This window comes from Bactrocera dorsalis, chromosome 2 (assembly GCF_023373825.1).
Source record: "Bactrocera dorsalis isolate Fly_Bdor chromosome 2, ASM2337382v1, whole genome shotgun sequence".
NCBI classification, from domain to species: domain Eukaryota; kingdom Metazoa; phylum Arthropoda; class Insecta; order Diptera; family Tephritidae; genus Bactrocera; species Bactrocera dorsalis.
In genome coordinates this window covers 42,086,298-42,113,651 of record NC_064304.1, presented here as the reverse complement: position 1 = coordinate 42,113,651, position 27,354 = coordinate 42,086,298, and the positions used below count along the sequence as shown (strand labels likewise).

The window sequence follows — 27,354 nt, the reverse complement described above, 5'->3', positions numbered from 1 at the left end:
GACTTAAACTCTGCTTCAAATCACTTCTCCATATTTGTGCAACGAAATCAGTTGAATTTAGTGTTAATTAAATACACATTTATTTCAATTGACAAGCATTACGTGTGGGCAATTAATCAGACCATAACAGCAGAAGTAAGTTAAACTATTCAAAAAAAAAAAACGAAACAAGCTGCGCTCGAATAATATATAAATAAATATTACACATTTTATTGCATTTTAAATTCGACTATTGATTGCCACAAATTAGTTGCTGTCGCGCAGCTTTAATAGAGTCACCAACGGCGGAGACGCCTACATGCGTGCAGCTGCAGTGAATGCTTAGCATAAGACAGCGCCAAAGATTGCAGCTCATCTTTACACCCACATACAGGCACACAAACGAAGTCGGGTAATGACCAGTAGGAAATATTTCAGCTGATTAATGCTACAACAGCAGTTGAAGAAAAAATGGTATTATTGATGAAAATATTGCAGTGCCTTATGGATTTTGAAAATTCGATCAATGAAAATATTTGACAAATACATATGCTGAGGGCCACAATTCACATATGTACGTGGTGTGTTCAAAAGGACAATGCAAATTTTTCGATTTTGAAAAGAATATTAATTCAGTCGTCCATATTAATGCTGTTGCCTTTAAAATAGTCCTCATCCGATATTGTGCTCTTATGCTAGTTTTTCTACCAATCGTCGAAACACTTTTTAAATTCGATTTTTGGGATAGCTCTTAGCTTTTTCAGCGATTCCATTTCTCTTGTAAAATTATGGTAATTTTAGGTTAAATTTTACGCGTTATTTTCTTACCATATCTCTTTCGAGCGGGAATAGCCGAGTCATATAATGTATTTAAGAGAGTTTTATAAACACTGGGATCTAAAGCTGCTCAACTACAGAAACAAAACTTTCAACAGTATTCTAATTTACGTTTCAATATTTATTTTTTTGGTTTTTATTTACGCTACTAGGAAAAAATAATAGTATTTTTAATGTTGAAAAGGAAGTCGGATAAATCAAATGTGTAGAAATGAGATCTAATGACCTCGACTGCCTCTATAAGTGAGCCGGAATAGATTAAACTTTGGACAAGAGAATACATCTGTATGCTGCTCCATTCAGAATCTGGACTAAGAATAGTAAGCCAAGCATTCCCTTCGACTAGTGGGTGTAGTTAGATTTAGACACGTTTTAAACAGCTAGTGTATGCAGGAAACTTTAACCTACATACCCATCGAAAATTTTCTAATGCTCTTGATGGTTCAAAAACTAAAAAAATATGTAGTGCTTATTTTAAATGCTTCAAAGAATATTTCCTTTCATTGGTATAAAACGAAAATAAATAATAATGCATTAGCTGAAAAGCCTTTAGTTTAATAGTTTAATCTAACTTTAATCTCGACTTTGAATCCATCAACTTTCAACCGAGCAATCTCCGTTCAGCGAATCGCCGATTATTCTCAGACTAAGAATAGTGTATGAATACCTTATTTGTAGAAATTTGTCAATTAAACGACAGATATATGTACCCTCATTCGAATTAAAAGTGATGTTAACCAATGCGGTGTTTTCTGGCCTTCTAAACCGGGCGCAACGTTATATGATACTTGTACTTGTAAGTTTACGACGAAATTTGGCAACTAGAAATTTCTCAACGATTTTAAGGCATTACTTGAGCTTAGGGGTTTTATTATCTACAACACCTATAGAATTTTCTGAGTAATAGTTTCGGAAATACAGACTTGAGAACTTGTGCACTCGAGGCTAGCTAGGCTAAGTACGCCATCTTTAAACGCAATTTTATCGAAACTGCGTTTTTAAAGACGGTTCGCAAGATTACTCGAGAACTACTCAACCGATCTTCATGAAATTTTACGCGGGTCTTTGAAATATAATTCTTAAAGACTTGGATGAATGTCTGCCAAAAATTCAACTTTCAATTTTTTTTCTTTCGTTCAAGTTCTAAGTTAAGGTTTTAACTAAAACTCGTATTTTTTCACTTTAAATGATTGTGTAAGGAATTATCCTGCCAACGCGGCGCGAGTTTTTTCAGAGATATTACCGGAACTGGCGTCGTAATGGTGGAGTTTAAAAATTTTTTTTTTCCAAAAATTTCAGAATTTCTTAGTAATATATCTAATTTATTATATGACAAAAAAAATTTTGAAAAAAGGCTGTTTTTTACCTGAGAGAACCCATGTAACCCCTTAAAAAAATTCATGTTATAACTCCGCCATTATAATTACCTCGTTTTTTAGCAAGCATCGCCTAAAAATTACTCGTGTACTTAAAATTACATAAAAAAATGAACTCAAAATCTTCCACTGAACTAGGAGAGGGGTTAAACAATAAGCGACTTCAAAATTTTTTAAGAAATAAGAAGTACAGAAACCTAAAACTAAATTTTATGAAGTCTATCTAAGTTGAGCTTATTTCGCTTATTGAGCGCTTTTGCAACAACTTTTCAATCTCTTACAATATACATATGTATATTTTTATCAATTTAAAATTAAACTAGTTTGTAACTAGTTGTATGTTAGAAGCATACTTGCCAATGGGGCAGCCATGTATCTCCACAAATATTTGAGCATGTGCATAGCGAAACGCAGTTGGTTAGCAAGCATTGCTCGACTTGAAACGCCCACGCATACAAACAAACAAACAAGCAAACAATCACACAAGCACACTCGTGCAACCACAATTAGCAGCGTCGCCGTAGCGCAACTGTCATTAGACGTGTTGATGTGCTAATGAGTGTGCGTGCCCGCGTGTGTGCGTGTCACGCACACGCTAGTCGTGTAAACAATGTTGACAGCTATGCCAGCGATGCAGCAACGCCGGGTGGTGTGAGTATGTGTGTGTGTACATATACATATGTATAATAACTGCAAATTGCGAAAATTTGCAAACAACTAAATTAGCCAAATTTGGCTAGCAAACGCATCGAAGTGAGTCCGAGTGCCATGCTGCAAGCACGAATTAGCGCACCGCAGGCACAGACGTCGCTTTGGCCACCACCACACCCGCCTCCCTGCCACCGACCGAGGCACAGCAGCCGCATGTGGGTGGCTAGTGCAGCCGTTGCAGCGCCAACAACACACACACACACACATCGACCACGTTGCTCTCGGCAGCGATCGTGTGTTTCGCACGCGAGTTTGACATTCAAATTCGAATTCACAATCAATGACGTATATTTATTTTTAATTGATTACGCCTTAACTAACAAGCTAATTACACAAGCGCTCGCAACTGCATAAATGTTTATATTTGTAATTGAATATGCAATTGTTGCCACTTCCAGGCACATGTTTGTTGTTGCTAATATGTTTGTGCATTTTGGTGTGTGCGCGGCTAGATTTTCACGCTTCGGATTTGATTGCATTAAATTTGCTTGTTTAACAAATATTGACACCGTGTTGTAGGTGTTAAATAAGTCGCTGTTGTTCTTGTTGTTCTTGATGTTGTTGTGTTTTAAGTTAGTTAGTCATCGTTGGGTGATATATTTACCTAGTTTTTGTGACCGAAATGTAAATGTCGGTATATACTTATTTGGATTTTAACCTACATTGCGAGTCGGCTTCATTTTGACATTACTGTGTTTCTGTCCGTCCGATTACAACGGTTTTGTTTGAATATTTAATTGTTGGAACATTTTGGGTAAATAATTTTTTTAATTTGTGAGTGTCGAAAACACAAATAAAGAAAATTATATTTAAATGAATTCTATTAAATTTTTCTCATTCCATAGTTTTTTCAAAAAAATATCTTTTAAATAAATTACTGAGGCACCTTTTGTTTCGGAACCGCGGAGTTCGTAATAAATCGTATTGGTAGTCCAATTTTATAAATATAGCCACAAAGCTGCAAACAAAAATTGTTTAAATGTTGAGACGAAAAATAAAAGCGATTGAGTTATTTATAGATGTCTTCACAACATTTCTTACGGAAGTTTGCCGATGAGAAGATTTTATCTAAGTAGTCTGCTGAGAAGTATCTCCTAGAGTAAACTCGTTATGCACATGTAAAATAAGTTATTTATCTTTATCAGTAAAGTTGGATACCATTAGTTTATAGGGGTGATCCCAACAGAAGACTGATTGCGATTAGAGTCTACAAAGCGCCTTGTACCTACATATATCTTTTACAAATTTGCTTAGGCGTCCAATGTCGGTACGCTATAGTTTGTACCCGAGTGTACAGCTGCTGGCGTACGTCGATGATATTGATATAATTGGCCTCAACAACCACGTCGTTAGTTCTGCTTTCTCCAGAATGGATAAGTAAGCGAAGCAAATGGATAGGTAAAAAGTGGATAGTGAAGTAGGCAAAGGCGAACTATCTCCTGTCATCATACAAACAATGGTCGCAATCCCGACTAGGCTCCCACGTCACTGTTGACAGTCATAACATTGAAGTTGTAGCTAATTTCGTCTAACTTGCAACCAGTATTAACACCAACAACAATGTAAGCCTTGAAATTCGCCGCAGAATAACAATTAATTAGGCAATTGAGAAGTAAAATCCTCTCTCCACGAACAAAGAACAAAGTTTATAAGTCACTCATTATTTCCGTTCTGCTATATGGTGAAAAAGCTTGGATGATGACAACATCTGATGAGTCGGTATTACGAGTTTTCGAGAGAAAGGTTCTGTGGAAGATTTATGGTCCTTTATGCATTGGCCACGGCGAATTCCACATTCGATGAACGATGATCTGTGTGAGATATACTACATTGACATAGTTTAGCGAGTTAAAAAACAGCGACTACGTTGGCTATGTCTTGTTAGTCCAGTCATTTAAGTTTAAATTAGGTAAGAATCTCGGAATTCGATATACCCATTTATATACAAGTATTTACAGACATATAAATGGGTATATCGAATTCCGAGGTGAACTTACTGTACTGACTGGACTATGTCGTCACATTGAGCGCCTACAATTACGGAAAGCTTAAAAGTACAGAGGGTGAAAAGTGCGCTGGTTATCTTGCAATTTACATGTATCCACATGGACGTTATGATCGCACAGATCAGCGCTATCCAATATACCAGCGGACCCACCTATCCGATATTAACCTGCAAGAGGACTGCGAAATTTCGACCCATTCGCACTCCGATGGCAATGAGGCTGATCGGACATTCCATGTCAATTGATCAGCATTACAGTTCCCTATAATTTCGTTATTTATGGCCGAGTACCCAACTTAGTCATATACAGAAGGTACACAAATCCGTTGAGCAAAATTTTTTGGAAAGAGTATCATAACGCTTCTAACACTTTCCACGACACAAAAACTCCGTTGCACATATCAAAAATTATCCTGCAATTTTACTATACTCGTACTCAAACTACTGCTTTTAAACCAAAACATTACCCATCTCTCTATCTACTCATCTATGTATCTGATATAGGAAAGTTCAATTAAAAACACGAAAATTGTTTTATATTTAGGACTTCTTTAGTCTTGCATAACATACGAAAAATACCGATTAAGCTCCTTTAGGTGACTGTAACTTGGGGAGCCACCTTTGAAAAAGAAGTTCGTTTCATCGTTCAGAAAGCCAATTGTTCTGAAAGAACATCCCTCTACTAAGGCTCAACAGGACAGCATATCAATTTCACTAAGCCCTTTTCATTTCTTTAAAATAAAGTTGATTCAAGTTATACAACAAAAACAGAACATCATTTTATGGAACCAGATACAATTTTAATGATCTGAAGACACTCATTATTAGAAATTTACAAAATCTTTAGTTTTTAAGGACAGCAAACTCAGTAGGTAAAAGACTCAACATTTTTTTCTCGTTGAATGAAGACTTATTAATCCATTTGGAGGAGGTTTTGACATCATAAAAACATACTATATCTATTTAACGTCATGACGTTCCTATATGTACTAGAATGTATATTTAATAGACCCACATTATATCTTTAAGGCAACCAAGCAGCTTTGGACAAAGTAAAAACGGAATAATTTTTAGAATACCCGGCTTCAGAGCCAATACAAAAACATTACTTAGACTACATCTTAAGTTTTTGATTTTATTAACAAACTAACCACTTGTAACTCATCTCAACTAATGCCAGGCCCATAATTGCTGATTCATGAAATACATATACTGAAAGAATAAGTTTACACACTCCACATATCAAAGCAGTTTGAAGAGAATTTGGGTTAAATTGAATATCTATTTTTACCTTAATTGTTCAAGTAGAATGATGGCAGGTAACATTATTGATTATTTTCTTTGAAACAAAACACAAGTTTTTATTGTGATATATAAACTTGTATGATGTTTAACTTTCTAATCCATAATTCTTTGCCTTTTTAATTTGTTTGTTTAAAAATAAAATTTGTAATTTGTAATTTTTTTTTTGTTTGTTTGCTTTTATACTCCTTCAGCTCACTAAAATCTAAGAATAATACACGATAACTAAAATTATTACTGACCTTTCACCGTCTTCTACAAATAGCTTCAAATTTGCACTGCTCACCAGAAATTTTAAAATCTCCACATTTTTCCCGGATTTCAAGCGCTTTCAAATTCACTATGGTTTCTTGAGAGAAATCTTTAAATTTGTAAAGTTCTTCTTTTTGCTAATCGCTACTTCCTTACAACTCAGCCTTTATCTCAAAGCACAATCCACTCTTTTCGCCGCCGAACGTTTAGCGAGCAAAATTCTTACCCAAAAAACTGTTTTCAATCAAAAACTTTTCAAAATTAGTCACCCAGTGCAAAAGTCAGCCACACAAATAGGAATAATGGCAATGCCAAATCGCGTTCTTTGCAAACTTAAAATCAGAATTCTTTCTCCAAAGTTATAAAATTCTTACAATAAGCTTTTTTCTGGAAATGTTTTTCGTTTGGAAGCTCGTAAATTGATATGTATGTGAAAAATGTTTTAGTATACAGATTAGATTTGCACGGATATACTTATTGTTTTGTATATGGATTATGAAAGGTTTTGTACAGCAGTTGTTACGAAGACAAGTGTTTTGATATTTACTACATGTAGAATGTTATTTTTGTAAATTTAGTAAAAAAAAATTTTTACTGATTGAGTTTCGGTTAATTCAAATCATTTGCGGTTTGCGCGAGTTTTTTTGTTTCGGAAAATTTGAATTGAAAACCAAAGATAAAATCATCCAAAAATGTTCCGTAAATATTGACGTTTGTGATGTTTGCGATTTTTATTTTAAAATTATTCCTTTTTTTCTTGAAAATTATTAGTTAGATATGGTTTAGTGTACGAGAAACTGAGAGGAATCTAGATGAAAATGTGAAAACCTTTTTCAGACCCTCTTTGATAGGAAATTCATTCCAAGTTAGTGCGTTTAATCATATTTTGAAAGCATTAAATCAGTCAAAAGCACACGAGCTCCAGGGACGATCAGCCATTGAGTTTGTTTATTCGATAAAGATTTCAAAAACTTTCTTTTTGTGGGCACCTGATTAGAGAATAAATTTGAATAATACGTTATATGAGAGGTTATATCTAAAGCTAGAGAAAAACGGAACCGGGACCGGCTTTGTTATGACTAAACAAATCGACTAAACTCACCAACGGAGGTCTGAACTGAACTGAAATTGGAATTATATTTCACTTTGAATTGCAAAAAGATATGTCATATGGATTTTGAGTTCGTCTATAGATATACCAGATTTTACTGTAACTATCCCTTCGGATGCTACTTCTGAACTTATTCATAGAGATTTATTGCTTTGGAGCACTAATGCTATTAATGAGTACAAGCTTAGTCACGACTTATCCGATTCTATTTGATAAATATTATTTACCTCATAGGGATTCTAAGAGGTTAGGACAGTTTACGTAGGTTGCCATTTATATTTCGGAATTCGGCAACTTTAGAACGTTTTGACATACGAGCGCTATTTGGTTTGTTTATAGCAACTTCAAATATTCTTCTCGGTCAGACATTCAGAAACTTGTCCTTATAATAGTCTATCTGTGTATCAAAAATTGGGTTCAGTGAGGGTAATACTTCCTTGAGTTTCGATATACCTCGTATAAAGGTTTACGAACTTCCGGGTGACTTAACTCCATATGATTCGCAATGGTTTATGGGGTACGTTTATGAAATGCAAGAAAAACTTTTTTAGTATCCGGCATTTTAATAGTATGCGGTATTGGCAAAAATAGATAAAATCGATATCGGTACTACCCGAACATAGCCGTTCTATATACAAAGAAGGAAATTATAATATTTTATTCTTACTCTCAGAATAAATTTTCAAAATTAGATCTTTTTTGAGGGCTTCAGACTGGCCTTAAAAATATATATACTTTTATATAAGTATATGTATGTAGTGTATATGTATTATATTTTATTATTAAAGGTGAAGAAATATTTCACAATGAATTTCAAAACATTTTTTGAATTACATAATAAATGGAATATGAGATCATATGTCAAAGCACAATGGTTTTCGGAACTTGAATGATGTATGTACCTGAACTAGAACGGTTATCTTTGATGATTAAAATCAGTCAGTTTCATAATTAAACTCTTCTCTTACCTTTTACGATCATTGATTTTCGTAACTACAAGTACTGTCTGATGCCAGAGATTTTTCGAACTTAAAGTTTGTATAAATGTGCAGACCTGTCAAATGTAAATTGCAAAAACGCCAAAAGGTGGTTAGCAAACACCAACAGCAACCAAAAATATGCCCGTTCAAAGAAATGCGAACACATGTGCCGCAGACGAGCACAGACAGGAGTGCCGAGTGCCCTTGAAATCTTGCGTTCAGCGTCAGCATATGCAACGGTGTCATGCTCCTTGGCGCAGCGCGTAAGTACTGCTATGTATACATATGTATATTTATGTGTGTAAGAGTATGTGTGCATGTGTGCCCAGTTCGGCTGTCTGGCATTTAGGCTCAAAGCGCTTTTATTGTCTTTCGATCAAGCAGACGAACAACAAAGTGTAAGTACTAACGAAAGGAGAGGCAAGCAAACATATGTGTGTGTGCGGCTGTGCCCATATGTTTACAGACTTCGCTCCTTTCTAATGACTGTCTGCCATATAAGTAAGCACATGTACATATACATATGTACTCGTATGTGGTTCTGTGTGCGGTGATCACTTTTTTGTCGAGTCTGTAAGAATGCCATAACCCAAATGTGAAATCGACGCGTCTTTTACAAAAATGTATACATTCATACAACAACAAAAGTGCTCACTTACTCACGGATCATTTTGGCAGATTGCATGCGTGTGTGTGTTTGTGTGAGTCATATTTGGCTATGCTGCATTCTTTTTTATTTGTTGTCTTCTTTGTTTTCGCAATAATTTTTCAAATCCCAAATTCCAATTCCAAAAATGCGGTCCAAAAACGAAGCCTGAGAAGCCATCAAAACGCAGGGTTTGTCGCGGCAGCGCTCAGAGCAGCGCAAAAAAGGGTGTTGTAATTCGATTTTTCCAGTTTAGTTCCAGTTTTTTGCCTTGACTCTATAATATATTCGCAAGATATTTTGCACAGGCACTTGCACACATACATACACACACACACACATTAGTGAATATAAAAAACCAGAATAAATTAGCAAAAGGGAACAACAGGACAGACAGTTGAAAAGCAATGTGAGAGAGCACATTTTAATGCCTTGTTCTGTAAGCTTTGAAGATCTTGTCTTCCTTAGATGGCGAAATTTGTACCCCTTGCAATACAATAGCCTACATCATCGCGCAGACATACATACATATATATGTACATATTTACACATGAATAAAGAATGACAAAGTGCTTTTTCCTCAAATATCTGAATGAGCTAATGTCATACTTATTTACAGGCTTACAGCGCAGATACCTTCCATTGTTAATTTAATTTTATTTGTTAATATTCTGCTGATCGGTTGATATAGAACTGGTATTTTACAAGCCGCTATTTTGGGGTTGTAGCTGAATTTCAAAAAGGAAGTTACGAATATCTTATTGGAAGCAAGCTTTTCAATGCCAAAAATATGTCCTTATTGTTCTCGTTCTGGTGAATATAATTTGTTGTTCCGCTTCTGAAAATGCTCAAATCTGAACGGCATAACAGACGGACATCATAAGCTGAATAACAAGTATCGAGCAACGCTCCTAACTACATAGAAAAGTATTGAATTAAGAACATAACAGTACCTCCTTTGCGTTTGCTTTAATGATCAGAGATGCTTAATAGAAAACTTTTTTAAAACTGACTGACTTTCGGTCTGACTATTTCATATCCAGAATCAAAATCAAATGGCTATACTCATAATAATCCTCATTTTGCAGAAGGGTTAAAGAAAACAAATCTAATGAAAGCTTATAACAGGTGTTCGAAGTATAGGTACTTCTTTCAACTTTATTACAAAAATACACGTTCTGTAAAGAATGTGTTTCGTGCGCTTCGCTCAACTTATGGCCTTCAAATCGGCCTACTCAGCGTACTATTCGCAACACCATCACCCATCTTGAGACCCAGCATTCATTATTAGATAATATTCAACCTAATATACTACGTCCAGCACGCAGTGAAGAAAATATGCCGTAACTGAGAGTGTACATAAAGGCCGTTGAGAGTTGATTCGGCGTCGTTCGCAGCATTTTACGTCGAGATCTTAAATTAAAAGCGTACAAAATACAGCTTGTGCAAGAGCTGAAGCCGCTCAACCTTCCTAAGCGACATCGCTTTGCTCTATAGACTCTTGAAAAGTTCCAAGAAGATCCGACGTTTTCGAGCCAAATTTTGTACAGCGATGACGCCCATTTTATTGTACACATCGGAGTTAGAAACTATCTCTCATATATTCCATACCCCAAAAAACACCCTATATTTAGAAAACAGACTTAGACAATTATTGAAGGTATAGTTTTGTAGATTCTAAAGTTACTTTCTGGTTATTAAGTGAGTGTAAGGTTTCAATTTGATCAACTGCACCGACTTTATGACAGAAATGTGGATTGATTTGAAGAACCAGTCAACTATCTTAAAGATCTTACATCTCATTCAAGAAATATTTTTTAAGTATACACTGAACAGGGCATACTCGTACTAAGTTTTCTATGAAGTTTGTAACAACCAAACGGAAACGTCGGAGACCCTATAATATATCTATATATGTAAATGTATATGTATTATATATAGAAATAATCAGTGAGACGAGCTGAGTTAGCCACGTTCATCAGTCTGTCTTTATATGCGAGAGCTAACCCCTTAGATTTGTGATATAAATCTGAAATTATATATATACCCCTTATGGACTACTACAGCATACGATAGCTGCTTTAGATCTCACACTTTTCTGATCTAAACGGGGTTGGATCTCTCCGTACTCGGAGTCAAACCACCACCCATTGCAGACGAAGAGCTTTAGTTGTCGCGAGAAACAAATGAGACCCTTACGCATCATCGTTTTGGATACCGTAGCAGGTTAGGTTTCTACTTATCCAGAATAAACCTGTCCAATATGTCCAACGTGCAATGAGTCTCCGCATGACACTACACACCTCTTTGCATGTTCTATTAACTCTACTCATCTGTCACCCTTTTCCCTTTGGTTCGACCACGTCGAAACAGAACGTCTCCTGAGCCTACCGTTGGATGGCGTCAATGATAACTTATTTAATTCGTACCATTCTAACGGGATGTTACAAAAACAACAACACAGCTGTGATACAAACTGACCAAGCAAAATTCAGTTCTTGTGTAGGTAGGAGGTGGGTTTCGGTGCAACCATAACTAACGTTTTTCTTATTTTTTTTTGTTCTTCTTTCATTTGTCTCTGGATTTGCGCACTTTTTTTTACATAAATACATACCTACCAATATTGTATGGCACATTTGTTTCAGGGCTTCAATTACATCAGCTTTCAAGAACAACTGCCGTTTTCGATATTTTGTATTAATGACATAATTGCCGGAATTGCAGTAATACTTATAGGATTCGTTTGAAATTTTTACATAAACACATTTTATATATGATAATACTCAAACAAGTTTAAAAAAAATAAATCATAAATTAAATAAAGTTTTGTGTTTTGGTTAAAAAAACAATTAAAATTAAAACATTTTTTAAGAAAATAAAAATTTTCAATTTTTTAGTTCATAAAAACATGTACATTGTGTGCAAATCATAAAATTTAATTGCGTTACCTTAAATGCAAACAATTTCGACAATATCTCTGCCTAAGGCGAGTCCTTCACAGCGACAGTTTAAGTTTGGCCTTTAAGTTTTTAAATGTTTTTAATTATTTAACGAAATTTCAATAAAAATTTCAACGATTTTATGAGTTTGGTTATTTAACTCGCTATATTTGGTAGCATTTTTTCAAATTTTTTTTAATTCAATTTTAATTATTTTCATCGACGATTTTCGTTAATTTCCCATTTGCGTTGTTTTTTTTTTTGTTTGAAGCAATTGTTTTTTTTTATTCCAAAGTAGTTTTGTTTTGTTGCATTTATTTAAAGAAAATTATATTTTCTTGTCGTTTTTTATTGTTCTACGGTCTTTTCGGTTTATTTTTATCTTTTCAAAGCCTTCAAAAAGTCAAATTGCACCACAAGTTCCTTTCATCAGACACCGTTTCCTTTTGAATGAGCTCATTGCCATATTCTTTGATTTCTAGCACTTTTTTGTTGCTTCGACAAATGTTGTTGTCAAATTTATATTTCTTGCTGTTTGGAGGATTGCACAGTTCGTCTTAAAGTTTTAATGTTTTTTATTGCTTTGTTGTAATTTTTAAAATGCTTAATTTGAATACGTTTAGGGCTTATTGTTTAGTTTTTCCTAGAAACTTTCATGATTTTAATGCTTTAATAATATTTTTCGAAGTTCAAAAATTTTTTTTGGTTATTGAAATTAATATTTTTAGTATTAATTTATGTCATGGTTATCTTAATTTTTAACTAAAATGTTTCATATTTATTTCTTTTTAATTATAAGTGTTTTATTTGAAGTTATTCAAAGTAATGTTTATTTATTTCAAGCGATTTCTAATGATTTGTATTATTACTAACCAAAATTAACACAAGATTGCAATTAAATATAGGGTCTCGCAGCATTAATGCTGGAATTAAATTTACCACCATTTCAAAATCTCTTCACAATATAACATTAAAATGTATATACATTGTGACAAAAAAAGCAAAAAAGCGAAGGAGATGGTGCTTGAAAATCGTCAGACAAGTGTTACAGAGGCGGCATGAGAGTTCGACATCCCTCGCGATTCCGTTCGAATGATTTAGGTAGGTATTTTGGGTATGAAACGCGTTATTGCTCGACTCGTCGCGATAAAGAACAGTTTTTTTTATAAAAGAGCACCTTAAACAGATCTCTTTGGACATGCTTAATCGTGCAAATTTCGATCCCACATTCATGGATTGGCATTACAACTCTCGATGAGACATGGGTTTATGAGTTTGGCAAACAATATCGGAATAGAACCCGTTTTCAGTTGATTGAAGCGATAAAAGTAGCTGAAGGAGCTAAAGGCCATCACAAAAAATGTTTCGAGGACGGGAAAAATCGGTGGCATAAGTGTATTACATCTGGTGAGGATTAGTTTGGAAGCGACAAAATAAATATTGTTGCATAATTATTATTTGTTTTTTGTTTTTTTTTTCTTTTAATTATTGTAATAAAATTTTGTTTGATCGAAATAATTATTTTTATGCCCTGAACAGGATAAAATAATACACTTTAACTTTGCCGAAAAATTTATAACACCCAGAACGAAATAAAAGATTAGACCTGAAAATTTACTGACTAATACCTGCACTGTGGCATATTTTCTGAAATTCTATCCTTACATAAGGAAGTTAAAAGTCTGTTAGGCCCCTCAGGACATGCAGGATCAACCTTCATTCTTGTTTTTCTATTTTCATAAAGGCTATGCAATAACTTTATAGAATATTTTTCTCGCCAATTAGCCGTCCTCATGACGTAAGCAGGTATATTCGATAACTATAGCATATAGCTGCCATACGAAGTGAGTGATCAATATGCAGTGCTTATATGGAACATTTTTTTGTTTGATCAGATAACTTCACGGTATTTGCAATGGGTTATGGCACAAAGCAACCGTACTATTTCCCAAAAATTGTTTGAGATCGAACCACTCTAGCATATAGCTGCCATACAAATTGGCCGATTAAAATAAAATTGTTTTTATTTGTGAAGGGTATTACAGCTTTGGTGTTACGAAGTTAAAGTTAACGATTTTTCGAACTTTTGGATTTTTCAATTTATTTTGCTTATTTTTTGGAGTTGTTTGAAAGTATTACGTTTTAATTATTAGTTTATAGTTTTATTGTTATTATCTATATATATTATTATTTCTTTATTTTAATAATAACAATATTTTGTTTTTATTTTATTATAGTTAATTAATGAGTTATATAATATATATTTTTTTCTAAAATTTATTAAAATTATTTTTTACTTCTGTGTAACAATATTTGAGTTATTTACACTTCTTTCTCAAACATGCCGCTTAGCAAGGATCGTTGCCTGCCACCAGCTGCACACTCGCTTGCCACCTGCTTTGATAAGTCCACTTGCCAAGCTTTAAGTGACAGCGCATTTCACCAAAATCTTTGAAAAAATGTTCTGATGGACTGTCAAAAAATCAAATCACACATTTGTGTGTGCACAACAACAAACGCGGAAAACTGTTTTCATAGCTTTTTGCCGCTCCAACGAAACAAACACACGGACGAGCAAACAAACAAACAATGCAAAAACAAAAACAAAAAAGTTCAACCAATCAGTTTTGTTTGTTTGTAATGTGTTTTAAATTAAATAAAATTAACAAAAAAAAAGTAATAATAAATATTAAAATGTGCAGTTCTTTTCGATTCTTCCGTTTTAAATTCGCGTGCCACACAACGTTGCGGTTGCAGTTGTTTTTCGCGAGTGTTCGTTGCAAATGCCGCAGCTTGTGCTGAAAGTCTCTAACTTGAATTAGATACTTTCAGCGGCGTGCACAATAAAAAATCGCAAACGATAACAATACAACAACAACAACAACAACAATAATGCACAGGCCAAGCAGCAACCAACGAAAAGTGCCTAAGAAAAATTCTACAACAAAAACGAACTAAACAAACGCCAAACACGCCAGCGATGGTGCGCGCAAAGTGTTGGCTGCCGCTGCCACTGCCCAGCGTGTTGGTGCAGGCATGGCGGGGGCATGGTCGGCTGGCTACTAACTGGCAGGCGCAAGCACAAGTGGCAATGTTTTGCTGTTATGATTGCTGTTAGAGTATTCTTTGCATTGCTGCGTGTTGTTGTCATTGTTGTTGTGCTACTGCAGTTGTTGTTGTTGTTGCGATTGTTAGCTTAGCGCGCAGTGCAATTGAAATTTCCAACACATACACACACACACAGGCGGTGCAAGATGCTGACTTTTGCTGTTGTTGTTGCCGCTGCCACTGGTTGGCTGAGCGGGCGAGCGGCAGTTGGTTGCAGCGTTGCAGAGATGCAGCTGCAGCAACATTAGAATAGGCTTAGATATTCTGGTTCTGCTGGAGTATTGCCAGCAAGTTGTTGCCTATGTTTGTGTGCGTATTCTTGTTGTTGGTGTCGCTGTTGTTGTAGTTTTTGCTCTTATATGCAGTTGTTTTACTCGCAAATTCTTGTTTCTCATCGCCGAACGCTTGCAGAATGCACAACGCACGAAGCATTGTTGTTATTTTTCGTTGTTGTTGTTATTGTTTTTACCGCTGTTATTCTCCCGATGTACGGTCTAGTAGTCTCCAGAAGTATTGCTATGTACTTAGAATGTAGCTGAAGCACATGTTTGGCAGATGGATAGTGATTTCAAGTCATTCATACGTACATGTATGGAGAAAGTGTGGATGGGGCCCTGAAAGAGCGGTAGACTAGCTGCTGAGGAGACCACAGAGCTTCTCCTTAGAACTATACAAGCAAATAGCTCAACGCATTTTATAATGTGTGTTGGAGAGAAATTTAGAATGCGCTCACTTCAGGCATCGTTAAGGTAGATCTTCTCTCTCGTACATAAGCCACACGAGCAGCCGATTGGAGCTACTCCATACTAACGCTGATCCTTAACGCCTGCAAAGCTTAGTGAAATTTGGGTTTCAATGCTGCGTAACGGCAATTTTTTTATGCTCCACAACTACGTACATTACATATGTATGTATGTATCATAATACATGTTAACATATACATACATATGTAGTATGTTTGCCCATTTCTAAGTACCGGACAGCTGCTAAAAGTTAAGTTCTCTGAAAGTTGCTTAAAAACTACATGGGTATACGTATGTACGCTTCGCGAAGAGAGCGACCAAATTTAGTATTTGTGTTTTGAAAACCCCTTTCATGCAACAAAAAGAACTTCATGCGGTGATTCTACTCCGCTGTCGATCAACGCGCAGCTCCATAAGATTACAGATGATCACACCGCTGGCTACGCGCTCTCTTCGCCGTTAGCGCCGTTATCTGAGCACATCAAATGACAGTTACAATAACGATAACTACAAAAGGCAGAATGAAAAAATCGGCAACAGCCGAAACTCAATTGCAGGACACCACTGAATAAAGAGTTTACTGAAACATATGTAAGCACAGAAGACAATATGGGCATGACACACAAAAGCGCAGAGATACAATGGCGATCAGAAAGGGTCGAAAATAAACAATGGGAAAAAGCTTAAGAAGATGATAAGTAAAAAGGAGGATAAGCTTACTTATAAAGAACAAAGTACAAAGAGGCTTCAGCAAAACGGGAATGAAAAAACACTTACATACCTTCCTTATGAGGACATTTTTAATTGAGTGAGAATTTCCCTAAGGGTGTTGGAAAAGGTTGTATCAGCAAAAAACAGTTAAAGAAACCAATAAGCTGTGAAATAGAATGAAATAAAATAATTGCTATGATATACTCGTAAGTAAGATCTGGAGCCAATTGCGAAGAGGGTCGGGAGATCGTTTAAAGCAAAATAGTCGGGCAAGAGAGCTCGACATTTCTCGCGAGTCCGTCCGAATGATTTTGATGGGTATTTTGAGTACGCGTTCTTACTCGAGCAGTCCCGATAAAGTTGAATTTTTCTCAACAAGAGTACGTTAACATAGACCTGTCAATAATTATTGGAATGGAGGGGGAAAACGAGACGAAACCAAAAAAACCACGCCAAAGCCACTCAAAAATTTATTTGTTCCGGAAGGACAGACGGTCAATAAAGAGTTCTATTTGGCCATATTGAGCCGATTGTATAAGAACGTCAGTCGAAAATGTCCGGAATTGTGGAAGAATAATCCATGGATTTTACACGATGATAATGCACCATCACATCGAGCCACGACTGTGACCGAATTTAAAACCAAAAACGCAACGAATACTATCCATCAGCCATCGTATTCACCTGATTTGAATCCGTACGGTTTTTTCTTGGCCCCCAAACTGATATTGCCACCCCGTGAAATCCGTTTTCAAGAGATCGAGGAGATAAACCAAAATTCGAAGGAGGAGGAGGAGGAGGCCATCCCAAAAAGTGCTTATGAAAAGTGTTGGTATAAGTGTATTAGATCTGGTGGGAAGTATTTTGAAGGCGAAAAAAAAAATTTACAATTTCCGAATCCTTTTTTGTCACAAGGTATATCGACGTTATTGTGTTAGCATAGAGTTTTTTTCAAAGATATAACCTTTGGGTAGAGGAAAGGATCAGTATTGGGCGTTGTGAAAGAAAATTGCTTCTTTTAATTCTAAATCCTTTGAGAGGAGGTTTTAAGGCATTTAATAATTCATGATTTAAAATTTGATGGAACGTTTCCATAAATTTAGTCTCGAAGTCAACCCAGTTACAAATATTTACGGCATCAATTTAGTTTTCCAAAGAGTTATTGGACGTGTATGAGATCTTAGAAATCATTATCAGAAATGTAAGTTGCTTAGATAATATGATTTCCTGAATTTCGGACTGTGGCCTACCGCTGGTGAGTGGCGGATTCAGAGTGGGAAAATGGGGAATGGATCAATCCAACTGGAAAAGGCATCCAATATGATAGATACGCTGCATGTAACGTTCTGAAATCGAAGACAAAAAGCTGAGAAACGTTTTCAACCCATTTATTCAGACACGAAAAAAGGCGGCAGAACTTAAAGTTAACGAAGAAAAACCAAGAATCACCGGCCGACAAACAAAACTCGAAAATTTCTACCTGAGAAATTGCGAAAAATATTACAGGGTCTCAGTGTACATTCATCTGTTGGATACAATCGGCGAAGATTTGAAGACGCGCATTTCTAGAGAAGTATTGGATGGATTCCAAGTGAGTTTGCTTCTTCTAGAAAAAGTATTTGCTTTGAAAATCAAGGGAATGAAAAAATCTTATTGACAGCTTGATAGATATGTAGATTCAAAAGCCTTTTGGATAATGACAACGTTGTGCGACGATTGACTTGCACCTGGCAGTGCCATTGAGGGCAGAACCAAAGACAACCAGTTACCGACTATTGCATTATAAACGTTGAAGAACTACGATATAGACCTATAGTTTTCTTTAAAATATGAGGGTATTTTCTAAAATGTATGATGAAGAGAAATATTATTAAACTGTCATACATGTTTAGGTTTTTGGTACGTACTCTCCGGGAGATAACAGTATTAAAGTTAGTTGGAAATTTGGGCTAATGGCATAACGTACATAAATGACTTCAAGAACTCTGAAACTATTGTCCTTTTCCTGCACTTTCCAAGAATTAACAATTTTAAACTTACTTAAGAATATATAAATTTTTAGCGGGGGTGATTCTAATATAATAAAGGCACTGTTTTATAAATAGAGAATATATACATATATACACATGTTTGTACATATCTTAGTTAAATTAAGCTTTAAAAATGGTAATAATTTCTAACGGATAAAATTAGCTAAGAAGAAATAGAAGAAGTGTTAATGCTTTATTATTAATTTTGTTTTCTTTAAAAAACGCTCGGTTCAGCTAAACAAACAAAAGAAACATCGTGTTTATTATGTGAGAGGTTCTCCTCAATGCTGCTGATTCCATCAGCGATCAACCAGCATACTAACTACTTGTTGCGGAGCGAGCAAATCGAACAAACACCACGAAAGCGAGCAACCGAATTGACGGCCGCGGTAATTGGCAAGGTCGTTTGTCGTAATGCTTCGCAAAAAGTGCGCGCTGAGCGCGTGAAGCTTTGCTTTTACGCTTATTGCCCACACTCTTCGCTGTGAGTGCGAGTGCGCTGTATGCTGCTCATTCTCTGTTTCGTAGTAGAATGCTTTGAGAAGTACACAAATGTACGCATAAATTTTTATGAAAGTGTGCATGCGAAGAGTAAAATATAAAGAAAGAGTGCATTAGTACAAAATTAGTTAAGAGTGTTGAAGAATTATTGTTGCCGCTCTTTATACAGTGGGCAATAAACGTTGAAATTGTAATAAATTCATAACAAGAAAAAACGTTAACTTCGGCTGCACCGAAGCCAATATACCCTTCACAGGTGCATTTCTTTTAGTAACTATATGTTCAGTTTGTATGGAAGCTATATGCTATAGTAATCCGAGATTATATTATTACCTTAAGCAGTAATCGATGTCAAGTTTCATGAAGATACCACGTCAGATGCGAAAGTTTTCCATACAAGCCCTTGATTCCGATCGTTCGGTTTGTATGGCAGCTATATGCTATAATGAGCAGATCTGTGTCAATTTTGTAAAGATACATTGTCAAGTGTGGAAGTTTTCCATACAAGAACTTGATTCCGATCGTTCAGTTTGTATGGCAGCTATATATTATAATGGTCCGATATCGGTAGTTCCGACAAATGACCTGCTTCTTGAAGAGAAAATGACCTTTGCAAAATTTCAAAACGAGATCTTTAATACTGAGGGACGATATCTTTAATACTGAAGCTCAGTTCTCTGCCTAACCTACGTAAGAATTTTCCCACAATTCAATGTTATCTTAGGTCATGTTATACCTTATGACTGGTAATTTGTTAAGAAATCTTAGCTCTTCAACTTTCCACTAATATTGGACTCAATGATATAGATAACTTTTCTTCAAAGCTACATCTACTTTCTTGCTAAATAGTTTATTTTACGATTTTAAGGCTAGCCTCTCGGTAGGTGGGGCTTTAAACGGTCCATTGCCGCATTGGCATTCACGCGGTAAGGCTGGCAATGCTACCAGATGTCATTTGCAGAAACTGCATAGAAGAAGATGAGGTGGAAACAACTCAATACTTCCTTCTTGACTTTCGCGCGTTTGTTAGGTGAAGAAGTCAACACTTAGGTGCGCATACATTCGGACAACCCACCGAGTTGGCTGGAGTGGAAATTAAATATAAGAGCGATTTTGTATGCCTATTAAGCGTTTTGCTAATTTATAGTTCAAACGCAGGAGTTCTTCTTTTCTATGGCTTAACAAAGGAGTACATATGTATGCATAGTAGTTCTCGTGCGATCTTTTGATCAGCCATCTAATCTTACCTAACCCAACCTAAGCCAACTTAACAGTCCGGGTCAAATTTGATCTGATGGATTTAGAGCCCGAAACTTTAATTTATGTGATTATAACCAAGCGCCGCCTACGGGGCAAATTTTCGTAACCAATATATTATTTATGTAATACATTTTTGACGTAAGGGAAAACGATCTTGGAGAAACAGTCCTACAAAACACTTGCATTTTGCATTAGGATTTTCGAAAAGATATAGTCACATTTTTAATCACAACTCCGGCTAAAAATTGTATGGACATCAGTTGAGGCATTTTTAGGTGCTTCTGTTGCGTACACCTTTTCAAAAACTTTTCATACATATGTATGTACATGTTTAGATTTTTAATTTATTTCCCCTATGACAACAGGCATAAACATATGAGAATTGGTATATGGTATATGTGCTTATGTATGGAAATACTCGCCATCTGCTTAACAGTGATTCGCCGTTATTACAAAAGAACTCTCCAACCATACGTTAGATTTTAGGTTTTAGTGTCAGTGTAAACAATTCGTTTGGCCCAATTTTGATGAGCAAATCATTGTGGTATAAAAACTACAATATATCCTATAAGCAACAATAGCAACAACACGCCCCATAAATTCTATAATAGGTACAACAACATTGTTGCAAAAAATAAAAGCGGAAAAACCATTCAAGAAAGCAATTTCGTATTGAAGGCGGCCAAATGAAAATGTAAGTTTGTATATTTGCTTAAGATTTTGCGTAGGTAAACAGACATGTGCCATAAGTTGGCGCAATATTCATCGATACATCGAACACATACATACATACACTTACACATGCATATATTTATGTATGTTCTCTAGTGTTGATGCTGGATGAGTACACGCGTTATGGGCTTTTGGGCGTAAGTGGTATTGAGGGGAATTGGGTGAGGGAACTGCGTATGGATGGTCGGAAAGAAAGAAACCATATTGTCTGCCGTGGATCTGGTGACCCTGTAGGGAAATATAATACTTCTGAGTAAATATTAAAATCAAGAGAGCTTATAAAGGGCTCTAAGTATTTTTAAAATTGCAGCTATCTCCGCTTCTTAGGAATCATAAATGTATGTGATGACCTCACTTTTTCATCTCAACCACACTACATTCCAAATTTTGTGCAAAAATCATCGCTAAATCTTAAAGTCTTTTGGTTGGGATAAATATTTTATGAAAATCTACAAATTCTCTTAATTTCCTTAGAAAGTGCTATCCAATCTACTCATAACAGTTGCTTTAACATAGAAAATATAATATAAATAATAAGGTCTGTACATTGAAGGAATATTTCCTTATTATTAAAGCTCCATCGGGATCGAGAAGTACGTCTCCGAGCCGTTCGATACCAAATGAGGTTTCAGAAAAGGCGACTCCCTTTCGTGCGACTTCTTCAATATACTGCCGAAGGAAATTATTCGAGTTTCAGAGCTTAATTAATAAGAGTGTACAGCTGCTGGCGTACGCCGATGATATTGATATCATTGGCCTCAGCACCCGCGCCGTTAGTTCTGCTTTCTCCAGACTTGATAAGGAAGCGAAGCAAATGGATCTCATAGTGAACGAGGCCAAGATCCTGTCATCAATCGTCGCACTCGCGACTTGGCTAATACGTCACTGTTTAGAGACAAAACTTTGAAGTCGTGGATAATTTCGTCTATCATGGAACCAGTATTAACACCAACAACAGCCTCGAAATACAACGCAGAATAACTCTTGCCAACAGGTGCTACTTTGGAATCAGTATGCAGTTGAGAAGTAAAGGAACAAGGACCAAACTCTACAAGTCACTCATCATCCCTGTCCCGCTATTTGGTGTAGAGGCATAGACAACATTTGATGAGTCGGCGTTACGAGTTTTCGAGCGGAAGGTTTTGCGGAAGTGGGGATGGTTTTATGAAATTGGCATTATAAAACAACCAACCAAAGGACAACAAGTTATTGAATAAATCATTGTATATTTCAACCAAACCGGATCATCAAAAACAATTAATTCCTTTTACTAGAGCTTATAATATTAAATCTTTTTGTAGATTAGGTACTAAAGATAGTTATTAGTTATAAGAATGCAAGTATGTGATCTTAATATATTTTGATTCTGAAAAAGCACATTAGAGAGAGTGAAATTAGGAAATCAGAAGCTTAAGTTTCCAAAATTGAGAGCTAAGAGAGTGGAAAAATATACCGAAATCATTGAAATATTAATTTTTCAAAGTATTTGTAAACCTGCAATACATATATATAGATGTATGAGTATGTGCATATGTGCATTCGGTTATGCTAAAAAGAAACCCGTTACATAAATCTACCGAAAACAATAAAAAAAGCGTCAAATCTTACTCCAAGCTCAAGGTTATTCACAAATATTCATGAGATGCAAAGTAGTGCGGCGCTGCAATAATGTCCAGTTCATTGCCAACTCTACTTTTTGACTGCTGCCGAGTAATTTACATAAAATAGAATTGTCTGTGTCAGCATTGAAAGTTGACAACGAATGCACACTTCCGGATTTACTAGTTTTTCTTTCGAAGCTGTTGGTCTCCCCCACCGCCGGGCGCATCTTTGAACAAAGCATTCTCAGTGGAGTCAATATAATTGCTAATTTGCACACAAAATCTGTTGATAAAACTATTCAAATTAGCGGTGATTGCATGCAGGTGAGACCCGACACCAACTTGCACCACTTCGCGCTGCCGATGAACAATCGAAGAAATAAATTACAGATGAGAAATCGAAAAAAACAACAACAATAGAAACATCTAGTATAAACCGATGAATAAATGTGCGAATTTGCGACTACATATGTATGTACATACTACATACACATAGCCACACACGCAGCTATGTGGCTATAAACATATGCGGATGCTCTTCACCCTAAAAATGGCAATCTGCACACATAAAAATGCAAAGCGAAAGCATTAAATCTCCGCTTAATTAGAAATTCGCGAAAAATTCGCAAAGTTTTTAGTTGGACAACAACAACAATAATCTGAAATAAATACACGAATATATGTATATGATAAAATTGGCAAACATATTTATCTGCTTTTGGTGACTTGTCAAGGGCACCGTCGGAGTGCTACAAATCTTTTGCAGTTAAGCTTTTGACTTTTAGAGTTCAATTTAGTTTAAATGTTTTTCGCTATTACTTTTATGTTTTTTACGAATATCTACTGTTTGATAGATATACTAATGTGAATATACATATGTTTGTCTGTGTGTACATACTTACAATACACAGCATACGAACTAAGATATTTTTAACTTGAGAAAAAATATAATACAGTTCCTTTTATATGGCCACCACTGTCATAAAAAAACAATAGCGAGTTTGAACTGTAGCCACAGTAAATAAGAGTAGCCTCTACGTGTTTGAATATGTATCTTAATTGCAGTGAGCTGGCTCAGTTCATTATTACTAGCCTTAAAAACTTCATGGCGGTCCGTTTTCCAGTGCTTCAATGAACCTTCTGCAGATCTATTCAGTAGACCTTATTCATGCTGTAATCACAGGTATTCAATTCCACCACCGAAGTTGTATTTCCTTAACAATATTGGTATTAGTTACTGGGGACTCTATTAATATTAGTAAAACGTAGCGGGTGATCCCTTTAGAGCTACTTTTTTAACTAATCTTTTAATGACAGATCACTCGTGAGTCGTGTCAAACTGTCATATTATTTTTGTTGAGTATTGTTTGGCGCTTCATCATGGAAAGAGACCTAGCATTCATTATTGGCTAAGATTCGACTGAATAGACTACGTTCAGCACGCAGTCAAGAAAATATAGCAGCCGTAGCTGAGAGTGTACACGAAGACCGTGAAAAGTCGGTTCGTCGTCGTTCGCAGCAACTCGGATTTACGTATTGAATGACTTGGCACATTTTATGTCGAAATCTTAAGAAGAACTGAAGCCGCTCGACCTTTCCAACCGAAATTGCTTCGCATTATGGACTCCTGAAAAGTCCCAAGAGGATGCGATGTTTTCGAGCCAAATTTTGTTCAGCGATGAGGCCCATTTTTGGCTCAATGGTAAACAGGAAAATTTGCCGCACTTGATAACCTCAAGAGATTCAATTTGTAATTTTTTCCAAAATCGTGCCATCTCGTCGGAAATTGGTTTCAAGCAGACGGCGCTTTTACCCAGACATCACATCAACCAACGGATTTATTGAGAGGACACTTTGACGAGCAGAAAATGTCACGTTTTTGGCCAGTCGATTGGCCATCTCTTTCCTGTGGAGAAATGTAAAGTCTAAAGTACTTTATATGAAAACAATCCCACTTCGAGCAAAACATCCCTCGTGTCATTCACCAGATACCAGTCGAAATGCTCGACCGATTCGTCGAAAAATGGACTCAACGGATGAAGCAACTGAGACGTACCCATGGCCAACATTTGAAAGAGTTAATCTTTAAAAAATAAATGCTAAAGATTGTTCTTTCGAAAGATAAAAAACATTCCCCATTGAAATCTCTGTATTTTTTCTTTATAAAAGTAGGGAAATCGAAATGGATCACCCTTTATATTGTATAAGGTGGGATAATCATTTTCGGAAAAAAATATTAGGACGAGATTGAATCAATTCTGAGCTTGATTTTTACCAGAGTTATCATACTTCGAGAGCAATATTATGAAATTAATAATGAATTTCGCAACGAAACGACATCTGAATCGACAACATGAGAACTCTGCAAAGAACACATTATAAGAATGTCAATAATAAAATTTTACTTCGATTAAAGTTTTCATAAGTAAAATTTAGAAGTTTCGTTTATCTTAGAAACTCGGCCATTACGACGTCGTTACCGACAGACAGTCCTTCGGAAAGAAAGCAAAGAAGTTCACTCAAATAATATCTTAGGGGCAATAATAGTTGAAAGTCTACCTATATTCATATTCTTCTTATCATTTATATAGGTAAATATACATACTAACATACAGCACACTAAAGTAAGTACCCTTCAAATTAGTACTGCATTTATAAATAGAACGAATCGTATAATTAAATACTAATGTCGAATGATTATCAGCTTTTAGCCATAATTCGAATTAAGGCATTTAGAAATTAAATTCGTATACATATGTACAGTAAGATAGAAAAGTCTTCGGAGTTGTCTTTTAGCAATAATAGAACCAAAAGAAACATTTATCTGCCAAATGTCACATCAAAATAATCCTTAATGTTTAGTAAACGCCTGTCTATCTGAAGTATATAAAGTGCATTCGTCGATTTTTACGATGAGTGGAATTATTCAACAAAGAAGTTCCATTAAATTTTGAGTGCGGAATCAAATTTCTGGTGCCGAAACGTTCAGAATGTTGCAAAGGGCCTTGGGTAATAATTCTTTGTCGCCGGCAAGTATTTTTGTTTGGTACAAATTATTCAAAGATGGTCAAGATCGCGTTGACAACAAACCACGTTCAGGACGACCATCAACATCAACTGATGATGAACACGTCAATGAAACCATTGGTGCTTTAGAATCGATGATTAACAGTCTGAGATCTTACTGGCATCGTTGGAATATCGGAACACTGGTTCTTTCATTTTGAAAGATCATTTTGGCATAGGGAAAGTGAAAGCACGATTGGTTCGAAAATCACTACATTTTTTCCGAAAACGAGCGTCATTAACGTCTGTGAAACAATGCTTTCCAACTACCAGGTGCCATGAAACGTATTATTACTGGTGATGAGTCTTGAATCTACGCTTACGACCCGGAAATATACCATCAATTCGCCGAATATCGTGGGAAAGGTGAGTCGAAGCCGAAAAACCCATATCAAAGCAGGTCAAAAATCAATATTATGTTAACAGTTTTCGTAGATTATCGAGGTGCGGTGCACTCCGAATTCTTTCCGATCAGCTAAATTTTCAAGAAGAAATAGTATTTCAATGTTATGCGTCGTTTGTGTGAAACTTGAAGAGGTCGGAATTATGGGTCCACAACTCTTGGTTTTTGCAGCACGGTATGTACCGTCGCATACTGCATTGATTCTTGAAGGCTACTTCGGAAATTGACTTTAGCAACTGTTTCGAGGATTAAAAAAAATCATTGGCAGAACTGTATTGCAGCCATGAGGCACTACTTGGAGGAGGACGACACGGAGTTAAAAATATTAAATTAAAAATTTTAAAATTATGAACGAAGTCTTACCATCTTTTGCTATTATTGTGTACTGTGTAGCTAACTGAAGAGGTTTATGAAAGCTGGTGGTATAATATTACAAATATATAATATTATTTAAAATGTACCACAACTCTTTTTTAACGCATGTACAAGGTATTTTTTGGGACGTGTGGTAGGCAATGAAGCAATATTTTTTTATAGAGTTGGTCGTTTTGACAGCTGTTAGCAGATTTATAATCAATTTGTTAATAAATAGACTTATAACAACGTTTCCAAATCGTACATATTTATTACTAAATAATGCTTCGGTTCGCGCAACGCATTTTTTCATTTTTGTTCCACGATGAAGCTAATTTTTGTGCAAATGGGGAGATTAGTAAACAAAACTGTCGCATTTGAAGTGATGATAGTCCACAAGACATTGGTGAGACGCCGTTACTTCCTCAAAAAGTCACTCTTTGGTATGCTTTATGGGCAGACGGAATTATTGATCCATATATCTTCCAAAATGGAGATGGTCACAATGTTACAGTCAATGGAGAACGCTATAGAACCATGATTAAAGACTTTTTCGTGACCAAATTGGAGATGTTCATGTGGACGATCATTGGTTCCAACAAAACGCCGCTACATGCCATGCAGCCAACGAACCAATCAATTTATTGAAGGAAAGTTTTGGTGAGACCATAAACTCTCGTCGCAGGCCTGTGCCGTGGCCTCCAAGA

The 27,354-nt window shown here is 35.8% G+C and overlaps 1 protein-coding gene across 8 annotated transcripts in view; it reads right to left on the bottom strand.

Annotated features, from left to right (window-relative positions):
• The window catches only part of LOC105224493 (sex determination protein fruitless), a 419,068-nt gene that overhangs the window by 205,223 nt on the left and 186,491 nt on the right, over positions 1–27,354 (bottom strand). The window contains exon 1 of one of the 8 annotated variants that reach the window (XM_011202588.4): positions 12,148–12,277. The exons of the other annotated variants lie outside the window; for them this stretch is intronic. The gene's annotated coding sequence lies outside the window, so the exon portion shown is untranslated. Of the gene's footprint in view, positions 1–12,147; positions 12,278–27,354 lie in introns of those variants that run through there. 8 annotated transcript variants of the gene reach the window in all.